Genomic DNA, 18741 nt, shown 5'->3' with positions numbered 1-18741 from the left:
CAGCTGATCTTTTCAGATCTAAGCTCAGTGGGGTGTCAGTTTAGAGTGCTAAGGTATCATTTCTCTTTACTTATGGCATTACAAGAGCCTCAGAGAGATACAGCTGTGTAGTACCCTGGCAAAACAATATTGATCTCCTTTCAACAATGAACCAGAGGTCAGCTTTCTATCTGGGTACTTATACATCTGACTTGTACACCTAACACCATTAAAATCTATTTGAGTGCATTAGTGGAAATGGATTCTATTATGTGGTCTCCTGGGAACCCAAGTAGGAAGTAAGAGAACACTATGAAGACAGCTACTTTTAAAGACATTTCAGGCAATTTTGTTGCCATGCCTTAATTTCATTCACAATGGCTAACTGGAGTTAATCTAATTAAAATAATTTATGATGCTCAGTATTGGTACCCAGGAGTCAGGAGAAATCTCTCTCCCGGACGAGAGAAGCATAACTCACAAAGAACTCACTTTTCTGAAAACACAAAGAAAATTTAATATCATGGAGCTGGAAGATAAAGTGAAATATACCTTATCCCTATGATTCAAATTACTGAAGTGGATCACCTGACACAATTTTCATTTAGTACCTTGTAGGATGTACGGCCTTGTGGGATGAGATGAAATTTCTTTTGCCTAAAATAAATGTCCAATATTTTAAATTTTATAAAAGAAAATTTAAAAGCCAATAGTAACTGATCCAACAGTTTGCTTAGATAATGGCCCTACAAAATATAACTGTTGCAGGTTTTTAATACCATGTCTATATAAAATTCTGATGAAAATGCCCAAGTACTTAGTAATCCTCAAAGGAACTTCAATAATTATTGTAAAAATCTAAAATGTGAGTGCAATAGGCTTTAAAAAAAAGTTGATGATTCACCGCAGACCTTTATGGTGTTCTTGTTGCCTTCCCAGAATGAACTCTCACCAAGAATGGGATTATTCCCGCAGGTTCTGATTGAATACTTTACACCCTTGCCAAGGGAAGTGCATTTGATTCCGGGTCTGAAAGAATGTGAAGGCCATTCCTTGAATACTCTATACTACTGTGTCAGGATGAGGAAACATGTATCACTGAATCATTTTTGCAGCACTGAAGACAGTAAACAAAATTTTACCTGTTGTTAATTGAGCCAGTTCGTTTTTTCCTACAAGACGACCATACATCTTCTTAGGAAAAACAAAACAAAACAAAGCATGCAGGCTTCAGAATGATTTTTATGATTTTATTATTTTCCTGATAATTACTATAATCTCAAAGCAAAATATTGACCTTGTAGTTGTGAGAATAGTAATTTCAGATTGGCTAATAAAAATGAGATATAAGTGCTTTTTCCAAAGCTGTTAATATATCCAAAATGTGTGTAAATATGTGGGCCATCGGATCACTTCTGATTACATGAAAAGCTAAATTGTCAACTAAAATATATGAATGCATTTTATTTTTCTCATAATGTATTAGGTATACTTTAAAGTAAAATCAGAATAAAACATAAAAACAGATTCAAATATAATATTTATATCTCTTGTTAGTTGTTGGGAACCAGTCTGCATAAATACTATTATAATTGGTCTTAATGATTTTTAACCTAAAATTATTGAACAGACACCCTTCTAAAAATAATATCTGAATTTTTTTTTTTTTTTTTTTTTTGGCCTGAGTAGAATGCCATGGCATCACAACTCAAAGCAACCTCAAACTCTTGAGCCCTAGAAACCCTTTTCCTTCGGTCCCTAGTTGCCTGGCTAGTATTTCTATTTTTAGTAGAGATGGGGTTTCACTCTTGCTCATACTGGTCTTGAACTTCTGAGCTCAGGCAATGCACCTGGAGTACTAGGATTACAGACATGAGCCACTGCACCCAGTTACTGTATAAAATTAATCAATGATTAGGATCTACACTCTTACCATGGTTTTTAAAAGTTAAGGTATACAATACATCCTTTGTTACATATGCAAGTTGGATAAAGGTTGCTTTGAACTTGAAATCTGGCAGTGGTCTACTTTACTATTAAAATCCCAAACATAATCTCAATAGAAAAAACAACCCTACAGATTATTTTTTAAAAAATAAGATTATTACTACAGTAGAAATGATTAAAATATAAAATTCTAGTCAATAAAATTTCATATGAAGAAAAATTATTGAAATGAAATATGTTTGAAATATTGCACTTGCTATATTTCAAACATGAAAATGGAAATCTGTGCCTTTTGCTTTCTGTAATCCTAACTTTTAAAATTAAATACATACCTGCAAAGTGTACACATTTTTTCACATTTGTATAAAAAGTAAAAATAACAATAAACCTTTTTTTTTTTTTTTTTTTTTTTAAAATATGGAACGCTTCACGAATTTGCGTGTCATCCTTGCGCAGGGGCCATGCTAATCTTCTCTGTATCGTTCCAATTTTAGTATATGTGCTGCCGAAGCGAGCACCAGTAAACCTTTTTTAAAGATAACATTAGAAACAAAAGAAATAAAAGAGGAAGCCAGAGAATAAAAAGATAAACATAAAAAAGATTAATTTTAAGAATCATTAATCTCTGTTTAGTACCATGAGTAAATGTTTTCACTGCATGTTCAAGTGACCAAGGTTTGTTAACGTTTCTTCCCATACCATATTTTCTATTAGCATCAAGTTCTAAGAATTCAAAGCAAAATTAATAAGAATGATATTTTTAATGGTGTTATTATGAACTGAAATGCTAGAGTAAAGTAGGGTATTTATGATTTGCTCTCCATTTTTTTTTTTTTTTTTTTTTTTTGCTATATCAAGACAAAGGCACATTGTGCAAAGAGACTGCCATTTTGTCCTGCTCCTCCTCAGGATATTTTAAGTAATAGCTAATGATTCAAATACCTTCAATTTCAAAGCAACATGGTATGTTTTGGTAATATCTACCTCTTTATAGAAGCCGCCTGAAATGGTCACAGCTGAAAGCCTTTCATATTTGGCATTCTTACACAAATTCAAACCTTGTGTTGGCATTTCAGAAGAAATGTCCAATTATCCAAAATTAAAGAGAAACGATTAGCTCCAGATCATTTAAAACGTGTGCACATTGGTTATATGGATGCTGCATTGCATTCTAGGTGTTGGACAGGGACTGAGTGCAATGTTCAAAAAAATGTTGCTAAAGGAATTATAAGGCCTACCTCTTTTTCAAATATTCTTCAGACTGTGATCGTACAATTGGGTTTTTCTTCTTGAAGAATTCTTTTAACACTTTCTGGTAGACTGAAATTACAGACAGCATTCATTAAGATATAATTGGGATTCAGAGTAGAATTTTGAAATCACAAACAAGTTGTGAGAAGGTAAATGATTTTTCTGGTCCAAATGTGAGTTCACGTCATTATCAGTTCAAGCTGATGCACAAACCATGTGTGATGCATAGAATATATATAGAACGATGATGCTTTCTGTAATCCTGACTTTGCATTGGAGCAAAGGTGGCGATGCATTAGATACACAGATGTCATCCGGGAGAGCCGTCTGTATCCAGATGACCAAAATCTTGTTTTGTACTAAAGTTGGAAATGTTCAGCTGTGGCTTCATCACCCACATTGGATTCAGGAAAAGCTCTTTTGTGTTTCTAGATCTTTTTCCCCCTTCTTTGATCCATTGTAGAGATGGAGACGAAGCGGGTACTATGTTCTTTTAAAAAAAGCTTTTCATGTTCCTGAAAGACAGTTATTATGACCAAAAGCTTTCTATTCTGATGACTAAAAATAGTCTGCTCCACCCTTCAGCTGTAGTTCACAAAAGTTGTATTCATGCTTTAGGGTTTATGTTCCTTAAGTCCACCTCACATTCTTACATTCTTTTTCAAGTAAAGCCTCAATAGCCAGGGGGTTGAATGAGAACGTAAACAATGCTCACCGGAAGACAAGGTTATTCCCGCCTCTGACGGCTGCGACTCTGGAGCGGCGCATTGCAGTGACGTAGGACGGAAGCCCCAATGGCCATTTCAAGGCGCTTCGCCGGCTTCCCTACTCTACCGTGCTGTTTCTTTTTCTGTTCTCATTTTATTGGTCCTCTTCCTTATGGAACTGTCACTTCAGCATGTGGTGAGCTATGATGCCTTTCCTTCTTAGTGTGGCTATGTACTAGAAATCATAATGGCATAGCAATTGACCTGAAGATACCAAGGGGTGAGAGATCCTGACATCTCACTGAGTTTCAAAAACATCATTAGAATTACAAAGAGCTGGGAAAAATAGTTTTATGAATGTGTTTCTGGAACTGTACGTGTGCATTTAGAAAAAAATGCAGAAGTATGAACATCAAAGACAGCAGCCAGAGGAAAGCAAGCAGAGCCCTCAGAGGAAATCAAACTTGCTGGCACCTGGACCTGGCACTTCCACCCTTGAAAAATGGGAGACAATAAATGTCTTGTACTTAACAACAACGAAAATACATCAGTGAGATGATTGGGATGGAAAAGGGGACTCCATGAAACATACTGGAATAACAACAAAAGTTAATAAACAGTTTTCTAAGTGGAATAATTAAGGTTTATATCAGAGCTTTCTATTTATCAAGTAGGGCTGAACAAGCTAGGACATTTCTCCAGCTGAATGTGCCTCCCCCCAGGACTCACTCTGGCCCAGCACCTGCCTTGTTCTCTGCTAACTGACTTCTCCATGATCAGGGATATACATAGAACCTCCGTTTCTACATTAGGCCAGTTAGTTTCCATCAGTTTAGTCTGTCACAATAATTAATGACCTCTTAGAAACCCCTGGACAAATGTTCATAGAAACACTAGTTCTTTACATCAAAAACTTTGTAAAACTCCATAAATGCACCCTATGTATAAATAATTTCCTAGAATTAGGTGTAAGATAATTCTAAAAGAGTGCAGGAAAATAATAAAAATACAGAATAACTTGACACTTCAAAGAAAAAGTAGAATCATTTCTCTGTGTGTGTTCTCAGAAAGAAAAATAATGCAGAACTCCAACATGCCTATGCACATCTTTGCCTAGTGCATTCTACCTATGAACATCTTCCACAACCTGCTTCACCCTGAAACCCACTCTCTTCAAAATGAGGGTCAAAGGCAGATTTCTGTGTTCTGCCTGCAATTATCTCCCTCTTCCTCTCTTTCTCTTTTCTTATTCTCAGTTAATCCCTGCTCTTTGCTTCTCAATGCCAAATTTAGGATATGCATTTATTATCCATATATATTCAGTACATAACTATTTGATACTATTTGATATATATATATGCTTTAGGTTAAAATTGATATTAGATACATATACATGTGATGTTATTTTGAAATACTTGTTTGATTAACTAACTTTATTGGTACCAATTACATTTTATAAGACATTTCACTTAGGGAAAGTTCAGTGTAGAAACTATAAAAAAATAACCGTTTTGTTCTTATTACCAATTGAACTTACAAAATGGAGTTCTAGAACATAGTAGGTGCTTAGTAAATATTTAGTAGCTGAAGAAGTATACAGTCTCACAATTTTTAGCATAGAACATTCCATGTCTTTATTCAGCTTTGTTACTCTTAACCCTTTAGCATATGGCTTCCTTACTCTAAAAAATCCAAATGCCCCTCTCCTTTATCTTCTTTTTATATATTAATTTTATTTATTTATTTTTTATTCTATCTCCTTTAGAAAATTCACATTTTCTAGGTAGATAATACTTCCACATTAATATTTTGCACAGTCCTATTTATGATAGCATGTGTATTTCAATAGGTTCGATAACTGTTTCCAAATGTCTACTAGACAAAAATAACTGGACGCCTTCTGGCATCTAAAAAATCAAGTTATTTTAGTTATAACCACGTCAAAACAAAGAGCTAACACTTACTGATTTTAACAAAAGAGAGAAAAGGTAAGATTATCACAGGGAGAACACACGAATTTGACTTTAAGCAGGAAAATCTGAAGGTAATGTCAAGACCTGCCAGACCTTCCTGTGGAGACTCAAATGAACACCTAGATTTCAAACAGGAGGTAGATCTTGGAGGTATGAAATTGTTTGTGTACAGATGGAACTAGATAAAATTATCTATGAAATAAATGCAGATTGAAAACACTTAAGTACTCTGCCCTAAGTTATTCCAACATGTTAAACCAGGATGAAGGGAGAAGATGCAACAAAAAATAGAAGATTCATGTGTTTCAAAAGAGAAGTAAAAATATTGTTGAAGTAAAGAGGGAATTACAACTCTATGAAATTTGGGGGAGAATGAAAGAAAAATGAATAAAGAAGAGGTCCGTATGTTTGGAAAACTTTTCCTTGATCTGCACAGAGGTGTTTTTATATGGAAATATTAGAGCTGGTATTTAATCACAGTAAGTTCAGCAGTGAATAGAGGAAAATGAATAAAAAGAGAAAAACAAGTATTGACAACTTCTTCAAGAGTTTTGTAGCACAGGGAAGTAAAACAATGGTCAATAGTTGAAAGAGATTTAGGTCAAACAAAAGTCTTCTTCAAGATTAAAAAAAAAGAAAACACACACACACACACATATGTTGTGTGTCATTGAGAATCATCCATTAGGCAAATTTTGATGATACTAGAAAAAGAGAAAAAAAAAAGATCATAATCTTTGAATGGGTGATAATGTTGGGAATACAAACTTTGAACACGTATCTATTTAGAAACAGAAGACTAGTAAGTTGTGTCAGAGTTCACTGGCTTTTCAAAGCTATATGTACAACTCAAACTTCCAATAAGGTCATAGAGAAGGGTTTTATAAATAAAACATGGAATATGTGTATCACATCTAATGGAATTGGATACAGCACTCACAGTAAAAGCAAGATATTCCTATTTTAATCTTTTTTTTTTTTTTTTTAAGTTCTAAAGTGATACCAACTTTATTATCTGAGATTTTGGAAGAGTTTCTAGGCATGTGTGTGACAACACACTTCTACTACTCAGATTCTGAAACAGGCTTCAGAGCCCAGCGGCTGCATATTCATGTTCTAACTATCCTCATAATGACTAAACATCCATTTAGATGTATCAGATCATAACATTCCACAGACGATACTGAATGATATCTTTATCACCCTTTTTCTTCTTCATATTTGAAAGCATTTGAAGGCACTTGGATAGATTCCCAGAACACTGAGCATGGTCTCAGTGTAAAAGGAGAAAGGGAGGGAAGGATGAGAGAGAAAGAGAGAAAGAAAGATTTTCTTTGGAAGAAACTTAGAACAATTATGGAGACAATCCATTAATCAAAAACAAATTAGATCCAACAGAAATATTTGAGGCTATACAAAAAGGCCTTGGAAGAGGATAAGATATTCATAGTCAGGTTATAAACTTGAGAATAAAAATTATTTAAATTAGCTTGGGGGCCATTCAGAGAATACCAGAATTAAGAATAAAGGAAGTGAGTGGATGGTGGAATTGCTGATTGTCTTGATTTCTGCACACATATCAAGAAATAAGAGCAGTGATGACAATTGTCTCCTTCTCACAATGCCTTCCTCTAACTAAATATGTTTTGTTTCTCGTCCTTCCTGAGTTAATCAGGGCCAATGTTCTTGCCTGTTGAGATAACTCGACTCATTTAGAAAAGCTTGGAAGTTTTATCTCTTGGTTTAAAGTTCTAGGACCAGTAGCCTGATGACTGAAAATGGCAGGGATGTGAGTTGTGGCTCCTAATGAGGCCTTTACCTGCTGTGGCCTGGCTTGGTTACTTCAGGCTTCTGTTGAGGCCATGTGAGAAAGTATCACATGTCTCACGACAGAGTAAGACTACTTCGCTCTCCATAATGTAACTGAAATCGAGGACAACAGCTGTTGTAGTGTTGAAACTAGAATTATACCTTCCCTTCAAGGCAATTCCCAGATCACTCTGCCTCCGTCTTGGTCAGAGGCAACTGTCCTCATGGCTCTACATTCTGGGGTGAACATCCCTTCCCTTCACCACATGAGAAGATTATCCCCTGATCAAAGATTGGAACAAGCCACATGCATCACATTCCTCTTCCTTTTGTACCAAGTATTTATCATCTACGTCCATAGCAAAAGTATCTTGGCCATTTACAATTTACACTTTCACTTGTAATAGCTTGAAAAGCAGCCCATACCCATTAGCTATACCATATCATGAAATTCCAGTAACGCACTTGTGCATTTGTTTCTTAGCTCTTCCATACATGTTTACTGGATATTTTGGTGAACAAGAGGAATAACACTGAATAAAAATCAAGCTATCTTTGCCTGTTTAGAGCTTACTATACCCTCCAGACAAAAGACTAGCAAACAGGCAGCCCTCAGCTCTCACTCCACTGCTATTGGGACGTGATACCATCTCTGGGGTTGAGAAACTCCACAGGGATGTTCGCTGCTCCGTAAGGTGTGTACATGGCCTTATCACATGGCTCCAGTGCTCTATTTTTGTTCTAAACTTCTTATGTTAGATTCTTGAAAGGTCAAAAGTAAAAATGATGTCAATAAGAAGAGCAGACGTAACAATGATATCAATATCATCCCTGATGCTGACAATACTGAGAGAAGCTGAGAGGGAGACCTGGGCCCGAGGGGTACATGTCTGCCATAGGCGCACCCGAGGCCTGCAGCTCTGCAGCTCTCCTGTTAATCCTCACGACAATGCCATGCCTGTATCTTCATTTCACAGATGACAAGTCTGAGGTTCAGAGACTTCTAATAACATTCCCAGGACTCACCCTGCAAATGTGCACAGGCAACCACTCAGATTTATCACACTCCAAACTTTACTCCAGAAAACTGCCTCTCGTACAGGTGAAAGACTCTTTCCTAGATTCTAGAAACCTTACAGCGAAATTGAGACACCTGAAGAGTTAATAGATTTAAGTCCCTGGTGCTTTTGTTGAAACTCTCACTCGGGGCATGCAGACTCCATGTGCAAACACAGAATAGCAGGTACTTACAAGGGCTTTATTTTTACCATGCATTAATGTTTGAATACCTTTGTCTTGCAAAGCTGTTGGATTCCATTTCTACTTTTGGATTGTGACCTGTCAGGACAGCACCGCATCCTTGACCACCCCTGATGGCAGAAGGCCCTAAATCAAGACCCCCCCCCCTCCCGGAATGGAGAGCATGACTGGACAGCCCCACCCCATCTGCCCCAGCTGCCTGCTCGCTCCAAGCAGACTTTCCCGGCAGTGCGTGTCATTTTTAGACCTTGGCATGATAAAGACTGAGCAGGCAGTTAACAGCTCTAATTATGCCCAAATCCCCCAGGACTTGGAAACTGTAGGCAGTGAACGAGCTTGGAACTTCTTTGCAGGCTAGTTGACATACGCACTCATTCATTTAGTGAACATTTACAGGGGCCTAAAACACGCCCAGCCTGCAGAGCTGGCAGTGGAGACACCCAGCGAGGGCAGAGGAGAGACATGAAGGCCAGAAGACGAGCCTGTACCCCAGGTTCTCGGGGTGTGCTTTTTTGTTTCCATTTTGCACTGTTTCTTTAAAACAATAAATGAATAAACCATACCTCAAACAGATAATAAGTAGACAAAAGAGTGATGTTGATTTTTAGAGCAAAGATACCCAGGCCAAGTGGAATACAAGGCATTCGTTATTCTTTCATTTATTGACTTATTCAGTCAAAGCCCACTAAGTAAAAGTGCTCGAAAAGCAAAGAGTAATTTGGAAATTATATTCCAAGAAGGACTAATCCAAAAAGTTCTCTTCACAAACCCTAGTATTTGAAAAACATTAACACTACCCAGAAGGAAAAATAAAAATCTAGGGATGCCTGGCTCATGGAAAGCCCAAGTTAGCCAGGCAGGCGGCCCTAACTGCTGGCGTAGCCTTCTATCCTGGCAGGTGACCATGAACCGCTGCTGACTGACCAGTTCCCGGAGGGAAGGACAGAGACCTGGAGGTGGGAAGTGCTAGCAAAGGAAGGAAGAGAATTAATAGCAGCCAAAATTGATTGTGCGACTGGCATTTTTACATATAATTCTCTCCCTGTTGCAATGAGATAGATACATAATGCATTCCCCATGTAAGCAGATGAAGATGTATCCATCAGGAGATGAAATGATTTGATTCAACAACGACCTGGAGCCTAGCTCTACCCAGGGTTCTACATTACATCTGGAATGCACTTGGCTGTGCACTTAGTTCATGGCTAGTTCTCTTTCTCCTACGATGACTAAGCAGAAGAAGTACATGAATCCGTGAGAATAAAATCACAAAACAAACACCTTAAGGATTTGCTACTATTTTACAGAAAATTTTGTTGTATTGAGCTCTGACCATTTCAGACAAGTCTGTTTATCTCTCTTTCAGAAACTGAAGCAACACATAAGCTCAAATTGACCTAGATAGCAGTTGGAATTTTACATGACAATAGAAGGATTGTGAATAGTAGTGAATAGTAAAAGGCCTTATGAGGTTAGAATTTAGGTACTTGTGCACGTAAGGGAATACATTCTCTTACCAATGTAAGGAATCTTTCTTCTTCCAAACAATATTGAATAATATTTTAACAAACCTGGAGAAATTGAGAAGACAAACTCTTTTTGTCTGCATTGACAAATAAGTTTTTTCATTTATATTTGCAAACTATATGAAAATATAATAGTGCATATATTGGTATTTTTAAGTATATTTACCTGGAAAATTCCTCGGCACACTGCAAAATATCAAATACTATGTTTTGGTTTTCTACGTTTTAAGAAATTCATTTAATTCTTTTTGAAAACGGGCTAAATTGAGCAGCAGTAACAGAGTGATTTATTGTTTATGGATGAGAATTTCACAGCGTAACTTATTAGATGGTTATTTATAGCTTCCTTTGAGTGTTTTATGCGTGTTTCTGAAATTTTTATTTTCTCTAATTTTAGGGAGGCCCCAGAAAAGGAGACAGAATGACAAAGTTTAGTTGGGCGTTCTCTAGCTGTGAATTTTCCTTGTGTATTTAGAAGTTCCATCTCTGTTTTGTTTCTAGAGAATAAAATCTGTTAAAGGTTTGGGAAAGTATTTGGTAAAGTATAAATAAAACCTGGTAATTAAAATGCATTTTGCTTAACAATAATAAAATGCAATAACACTGTGTGAAAAACTGTATTTTATTTGTGTATTTTTGTCTTTCTTGTTCTTGTTCTTTTCAGTGCAGTGATCGGCAGCTCTTGCCCATTTGAGATGTGTAGATCATTGGTGCAAAAGAGACACCTTTGTTTTCAAAGGCAATGGAATTATTGGTTCCTTGTTTAATGACATTTTACTAGAGTCATCTTCACCCTCATTTGTAATACACCTGTCAAGAACCATAGTGGAAATATGAATATCTCCATCTTGATCTTGGGAGATTATTGCGTTTGTTCATCTCAACCAACAGTGGCCGCAGCATTTTCTTCTCCTGCAAGAATGTCTGTCTTTAGCAAACGACCTGTTACACCCTGTGATTCTGTTCAAGCTTCCATTTGGATGATATAAAACATGGTTGGTGAGTACTTGGAGTGTTAGAAATCACATTGAAATTGATGGAGAACAAGCTGGTCTAGTAGCAGCAAATTTCTTCTTGTAAAAACCTGGAAAAGAATGGAAGGAAAGTTTCCACAGAAAAGAGAGGGGCTCTTGGGGACTAATGTCTTGGCTCTCTCTATACATATGAGGAGTTGCTCCTTCCGTAAGGAGGAAGCCCCTTCTCAAGCAGAGCCTTTACTGCTGATGTGAAATAGAGTATGCCTCAGCCACCTTAGCCCTGAGAAAGGCTAAGATCTTCACATCCAGATTCCACTGGTTTTTAATCTGCTTCTCCACTGCCAGCTACCCATGTCCAAGCTGGGGCTCCATCTGGATCCTCAGTTGCCAAGGCAATTGCCTCTCTGCCATCAATTTATCTGCCCCAAATGAGCTTCTCTCTTCAAGGAGGAGGAATATGACTAGACAAATCTTTCTAGTCTAGTAATATTTTTGCAAATTTTGCAGGAAGACAGATTTCTTTTTAAACATGGCAGTTTCTCCGACACTTTACCCAATTTAGGTTCAAGGTCAGGATTATGTGGCCTATTTTATTTTTCCTTAAAGTCTCTTCTCCAAAAGCCCCCATGTAGCCAAGAAAAAAAGTGGAATATTCTTTCTCAGTATAATACTAAGGGTAGTGGCCACTGTAGTTGTGATAGTGAGAGTCACAGCAGCGGGCACGCACAGGCGCCTCCCACGTGTAAGGCCTTAATTGAATATTTGACAGAGACTGTCTGCTTTTATCCTAAAAGATAAAGGACTGTTGGCCCTCCTATTCTTCAGCTGAGAATTTGAAGGTTAGATTCATTTGCCCAAGGTTGGATAGCTCCCAAGTGGTGCTAGAATTAGAACCCACTTCTTTCTAATTCCATGGCTCAGGCTTTACATAGCGTACAACACTTCTTTATTACGGATTTAATGATTAGCATGCAATAAGTAGCCACATCTTAAGATATAAAGATGTTATACCATTTAACATTTTCCTGCATGAATTTCCTAAGTTGGTTTTCTCACATTACTACAGAGCTGCTTCAGACACCGGGTTATCTTCAGACACTTGTATTGCCTTGCGTCAGCTTTCTTGGAGATACCTACTTTTCACTGGAAAGCTTCGATTCTTGCCAGCAGTATTAACTCATTCTATCACCCTGATGCTTTCACATCTGACTCCTGCCCTATGCTTAGTTCATTGTGGTGGACAGTGGGAAGGGTTGAGAAATGTAAAGAAAGGTTAGGGAACTAAAACTCCCTCACTGTTTATTTTCTTTGGGTCACAGGATACTCTGTTTTGCATCCAGAGCATTTAGGTGATTATTCCTGGATATATTCAGATAATAAGGAGATGGTAATGGTTAGAGTTACATACACAGAAAGGGTTTTGGCAATGGGGAAGCACTGAGTCAGAAATCAGAGAGAGAACTTGCTTGAAGAGAGAGGACCAGCATGGCCTTCAGAAGGGAAAAACTAACGGAAACTTGGGAAGTCAGAACTCTCATATCCACCATTGTGTATCCGAATACAGGCTGTGGGGGGTGTAAGGAAATATTTACAAAGGGAAATAGTCAGGAAACTGGGGCTATAGGACAGGGTAAGGATCTGAGGAATAATGTTCAGAGGAAATTATGAAGGAACAATTTATGAGAAGGTGACTGCCTAATCAGAGAAGTGTAGGGAATAAATTACAGACTTAATAGCACAGTGTAAACTCTGGAAGCAGGTCTTGTGTCTGTGTGTCCCAACTCTAATACTTTCGTCCCACGACCCCTGAGCAAGTTCCTCCATTTCTTTTTTTAATTTTTTTATTTATTATTCTGAAAGTGAATCACCTACAGAGAATTCTTGTTGGCATCTAGACTATTATTTATGCAAATGTTTCCATTACGTACCCATAAACTAACATGTTAAGTACAAAGGTTCTATCCTGTAGTAAGTAGTTCAAGATCACAAGCTTTGGAATTGGATACGCCTGAATTTCAATCCAATCACTGCAGCCTTCTCATGCGTGCAGCAGAGCAAACAGCTCAGACCTGAAACGGGGCTGGGGCGTGGTGTTCAGTAAATGCCATCCTTCCTCTCTGGGTCTAATCTGAGACTCACGGTCAGCCACTGTGTTACTGATTGTCTCACGGTTGCCTTTCCGTACTTGGCTTTCTGCATTTAGCATATTTTACTTAAAGCATCATAGCCATAAATGTGATTGACAATTTTCTTCATAGGCACTGAGGACTTTGCCAGAAAAGACCCCTTTATTCAACTCCATTTTTATACTAACATTAAAATGGAATTTTACATTGGGGGAATATATATATATATATATATATATATATATATATATATATATATACAGCCACCCTGTATATTTGTGTGCATATATGTGTGTGTATGTATATATATCACATATCTATAATTTTATGCTAAAAAACTCAATTAGACAAAAGACAGAGAGATGGGTTGAATACGTAAAATGAATAAATTATTAAATTAGGCTGCGTGGGTGGTTAAGGAGTAAGAAGAGCTTGGATTAACTCAGAGGCCATGAAAAGGCCAGGAAAGAAATGAAATCTAATCGTCCTCCATTTGTAGTGTCTAAAGTAATGATTTGCATGTGGTAGAAAATGGAGGAGTGAAATATTACAAACAAAAAATAAAGTTAATCCTGAGTAACTGTGAAATTGACAGCAAAATTGATTTACAAGAAAGGTGAGAAATTAAATTATGACACGGCGACTGTCAGACGATGGCTTGCCATTGCAGTGAACTAATGAGAGAATGTTTTCTCCATCGTGTAACTGAGAGAATAAGAGGAAATAAGAAAGGTGACAATAGTTGGGGTCACGTGCCAGCACCAGGTAAATTCTTTAGTACCATAGTAAAGATACTCTTCATAGGCACTGAGGACTTTGCCAGAAAAGATATTCAAACTCTGTGCATCAAGTCTCAATCATAGAATTAAGGCAGTGCCAGGTTAGTATAAATTCTTTTGTTTGATAGACTTTCTTTTTTTTTACTCCCTGACTTTGCTACATTTTCTCCTCATGAGCTTCCCTAACTTTTCTTTTTCTTTCTTTTTTTTTTTTTTTTTATTGTTGGGGATTTATTGAGGGTACAATAAGCCAGGTTACACTGATTGCATTTGTTAGGTAAAGTCCCTCTTGCAATCATGTCTTGCCCCCAGAAGGTGTGGCACACACCAAGGCCCCACCCCTTTCCCTCCTTACAGTGTGTTTTTGTTGAAAGGAGTGTCCCTATCAACCTTATACACACACACACATTTTGAAAATATAATTACATTTCTGCAAATTACCCTTTTGATTGTCAGTATTTGACAAAGTCAAGAACTTAAGATATTGCATGAAATTCTTACTTATTGACATGCTATAATACAACTAAATCTGCTTTATCATAATGATTAATGGTATGTATTTCTAAATTAAGATCTATAGGGTAAATATATAAAATACATGCTCTTGCCTGAGTTGAGCTACAGATCTGAAAGATAAGAAATATTCAGTCTGCTTCACTGTTTAGGAGCCAAACTTAATACGTTAGCTTGAACAACAGTCTATTATACTTAAAACTCTCTCTCTCTCTCTCTCTCTCTCTCTCTCTCTCTCTCATGATGTCCAAGTATTTGAAGAGTTTGTGTAATGAACCACCTTTGGGGAAAATAATTCTGAATTTTTTTGTATCTTTCAAGCTAAACCAAGTTGAAAGTTAAAAGAATACAATGTTAATAACTGACATACCATGCTTTCTATTCTTTTATTAGATCTTAACTGTGTGCATTACTGCATTTATGGGTATTTCACAATGTGCTGATTTTATATACAATTTGGAATATTTACATCAAACTAGTTAACATATTATTCACCTCACTTAGTTAATTGTTGCGTTTAGACGTATATACTCTACTATTAATATATTTATTTTTTTATTAAATCATAGCTATGTATGCTAATGAAATCATGGGGTATAATGTGCTAGTTTTATATACAATTTGAAATATTTTCGTCAAACTGGTTAACATAGCCACCCTGGCATTTTCTTAGTTATTGTGTTAAGACATTTATATTCTACAGTTAGTAATTTCACATGTACCCTTGTAAGATGCACCCTAGGTGTGGTTCCACCAATTACCCTCCCTATTAATATATTTCATGTACTCTCTCTCTCTCTCTCTCTCCTTTTTCATATGTGTCATTTTAGATTCCTTGTATTAAAGTTATGTTATGTTATGTTATGTTATGTTATTGAGACAGTCATGTTCAGGTTTATGATTATGGAAAGGAAGAACTTCATTTGGAGCTCCTGAGAAGATCAGAGGGCAAATACAGTTGAAAGAACTAGATGGAAAAATTTTATCTTCGTGTGACCTTCATAGCTGTTTAGCTCAGTCAGATTCCCTAGTTATTGCCTGGGTGTCTGACACACTTCTACTCTCTAGCACATAAACAGAGACAAGAACATGTGAACATTGCCTAGCTGACAATTATATTTAAAATGATGGCTGAAATAAACAGCACAGTTCTTTGGCACTGTGACTCAATTCAGCTCTAAGTTAGATTTGGTCTCCTTGGACCCACTGTATCCCCAAGCTCAGTATTTGTTGGAGGACGAGCAGTGTGGAAGCCACAGGTGGGCAGCCAGGGTCAGAAAGTCAATTTGTGTCTAGCGTTTCACTATGAGCTCATGCTGGTGCTGTCTCTTTGCATGAAGCCTCTGTAGCTCATCTCTCTGAAGTCCTTTAGTCTTACATGCTCTCCTTTGTGGTTTTTCTGTTTCCAACTCCCACACACCTTTAATCATCCCAGAGTCATCTTTCTGAAACTCAGCACTGGGCAGGTGTTCCCCCACCTCCATTCATCAGTCACTCTCCATATCAGCTTACATTCAAAGTCTAGACCTTTGGCAAAATTTGGCTAGTCGCCTGGCAGGCAACTTTCTTTCCAACCCCATGTTTCAAGATCCTAGAAGGCCACATCTCCAATAATGATCTTCAGAAATTCTAAGCAGAAGCTGGTGGGGTCTCTCTCTCTCTCTCTCTCCACTGCCTTTGTACAAATCTCTGTCATAACCATATCCTCCCATCGTGCCAGACCACAGCTGAGAGGGGGCACCATTTGCATTCACCTCATCTACTGTTCCCACCCAGGGACTGGTGGGTTCTTAAGTTCTTCAGGCATTATTCCCTCCAAAACTAATCATCATCATTGTCTGTATTTTTTGAGAGTCTTCGCTACAGAATCTTAAATTTTATCATGTGGCTATCAGAAAAAGCCATGTCCATCCAAGGCTTTATTGCAGAAATTCAGGATTGAAATGAGGAAGCCATATTCTCTGCCAACTTTGTCTTGGCTCTTCTGTTTCTTAAGCATTGCATGTGATCTTGGTATCTACACTCAGCAGAATGCTTTAGAGCAAACCAGGATGGTAGATGAGAGAAGCATATTTTCTGTCTCCAGATATGTGCAAGAATATTGTGTGAGAAAGATATTTTTCTTATGTTTTTATGGTCTCAGGCAGCAAAACAAGCACCACATAATGAAAAATAGTGGGAGAGATATCTGGTAAGATGAAGAGCTCTCTGGCTTTTCAAAGAGAGGATGTGAATCTACTCAAGAATTATACCCCTTTTCTTAGACATGTGCTCAAAGTGTAGTTTTAGGATATTCTACCAAAATTACAGAATGGATTTGGCAGAAGATGAACTTTAAGGACTACCTGCCCTGAAGCATCATGCTTCCTTTGCATTCCCTTCCTTCTTAGCTAAAGATCTTTAACTATAAAGTTTCAAAATAAACATAGTAAAAAATCTTACTAACATGTATTCAGTATACCTTTATGTATTACTATTTCTTGCAATAAAAAAGAAACATATAGAAAATTATTTACCAAAACCCAATATTATATTACTTGGATTAAACGATTTTGTTTTATTGCTTATGATAAAATATTAAATTCTTTACTAGCTAAATACAATTATCTCCCTTTATTCCAGAGAGACCTCACTATACTGTTGTGCTTATGTTTTCCCCCTTCTTCTGTAAGCACAGCAGACATCTATATAATTTTCAGACGGTGACTCTTAACAGAAGATTTCAATAACACGCATTATTCATTTACCTTTCCTTAATTAAACATAAATATTAGAATTATTGTGAAATTTTTCTTATATCCCAGTGAATCTCATTGTTGCACTTCAAAAACATGTACTTTATCTCTCGGACCATAGTATTTCTATGCTCTTCTAATTCAGCATGTCGAAAATTCACTACCATTCATGCCAAAAATTATTTAAATAATTAATGACCAAGAGACAAAAGTGTACTGTTATTCTTAAATGCCGAAAAATGTGATCTTTTATATCCATCATCAAGTCACACAAAAATTGTGGCAGTATTTTTAAGAATGATCAAAACAACGATAACTGCATCTTTTGAAGAGTCATAATAAGGCATTTAAAGTTTCAGATCTTAGCATTGGTCTGCAGTCCTGGCAAACGGGACTTTCAAGAAACAGCATGATGGCAGGAACATGTACTAATTTATATCAGAAAGTAAGATCCCATCAGTAAATTGTTGTCTTCCACATCTTCACTCCTCAGTGGGCTCCCACAGGGCAAACGCAAGACCTTACTAGAAATGTGGCCCTTCAGGGCCCCAGACCCCCAGAGCTCCAGGGTGAGGACCTACAGGAATTGACCACTGGGGGTCCATGCGCACATCAGGGTTTGAGATGCACAGCTCTAAGCTACCAACTGTAGGCCAATGAACGTAAGAGTGATGTTTTTAAAGTAAACACTCTATGCCATTTATTCAGACCATCAAGATTAAATTTATTTAGTGTTTACTTTTAGTTTTTCATACTACATACACACGTGGAAAATATTCAAGTGGAAAATCTAGACTACATATAGAAAACTGTTTTATTTGTACTTAGCCATTCGTATGTGTAAGTTGAAATTTTTATGTTACTGTCGCTTCTTTAATAGGGATAAAAGTAAAAAGCACGTGATATTAAAATGATATATTCTTCAGTGTTGATAATCAGGTTGGTTGTGTTAAAGATGCCGCTGTGAGAAGGGCATCAGAAGCAATGGGACAATTCATTAAATGACATGTTACAAATGTCAAATCCATAATCATATGAATCATAGAAAATATTTCTACAGATCATTTCATATATCAAATTTCAATTATAATTCCAATTTAATGGTCTACTTTTTCATAAAAAGATAGGTGTGTATCACAACGGTTTAAGCAAATCTTTT

At 36.9% G+C, this 18741-nt stretch overlaps 1 protein-coding gene and 1 non-coding gene across 3 annotated transcripts in view; both read right to left on the bottom strand.

The window, feature by feature from the left end:
- Positions 1-18741, bottom strand: part of CSMD1 (CUB and Sushi multiple domains 1) — a 1787407-nt gene that overhangs the window by 1539574 nt on the left and 229092 nt on the right. The window lies entirely within an intron of this gene.
- On the bottom strand, positions 2338-2444 carry LOC128590918 (U6 spliceosomal RNA). Its single transcript, XR_008381380.1, has one exon. It is a non-coding gene; the product is annotated as a U6 spliceosomal RNA (small nuclear RNA).

This window comes from Nycticebus coucang, chromosome 7 (genome assembly GCF_027406575.1).
Source record: "Nycticebus coucang isolate mNycCou1 chromosome 7, mNycCou1.pri, whole genome shotgun sequence".
Classification (NCBI taxonomy): Eukaryota; Metazoa; Chordata; class Mammalia; order Primates; family Lorisidae; genus Nycticebus; species Nycticebus coucang.
Note: the sequence above shows the minus strand (reverse complement) of the source record. Positions and strands in the feature narration are given on the sequence as shown.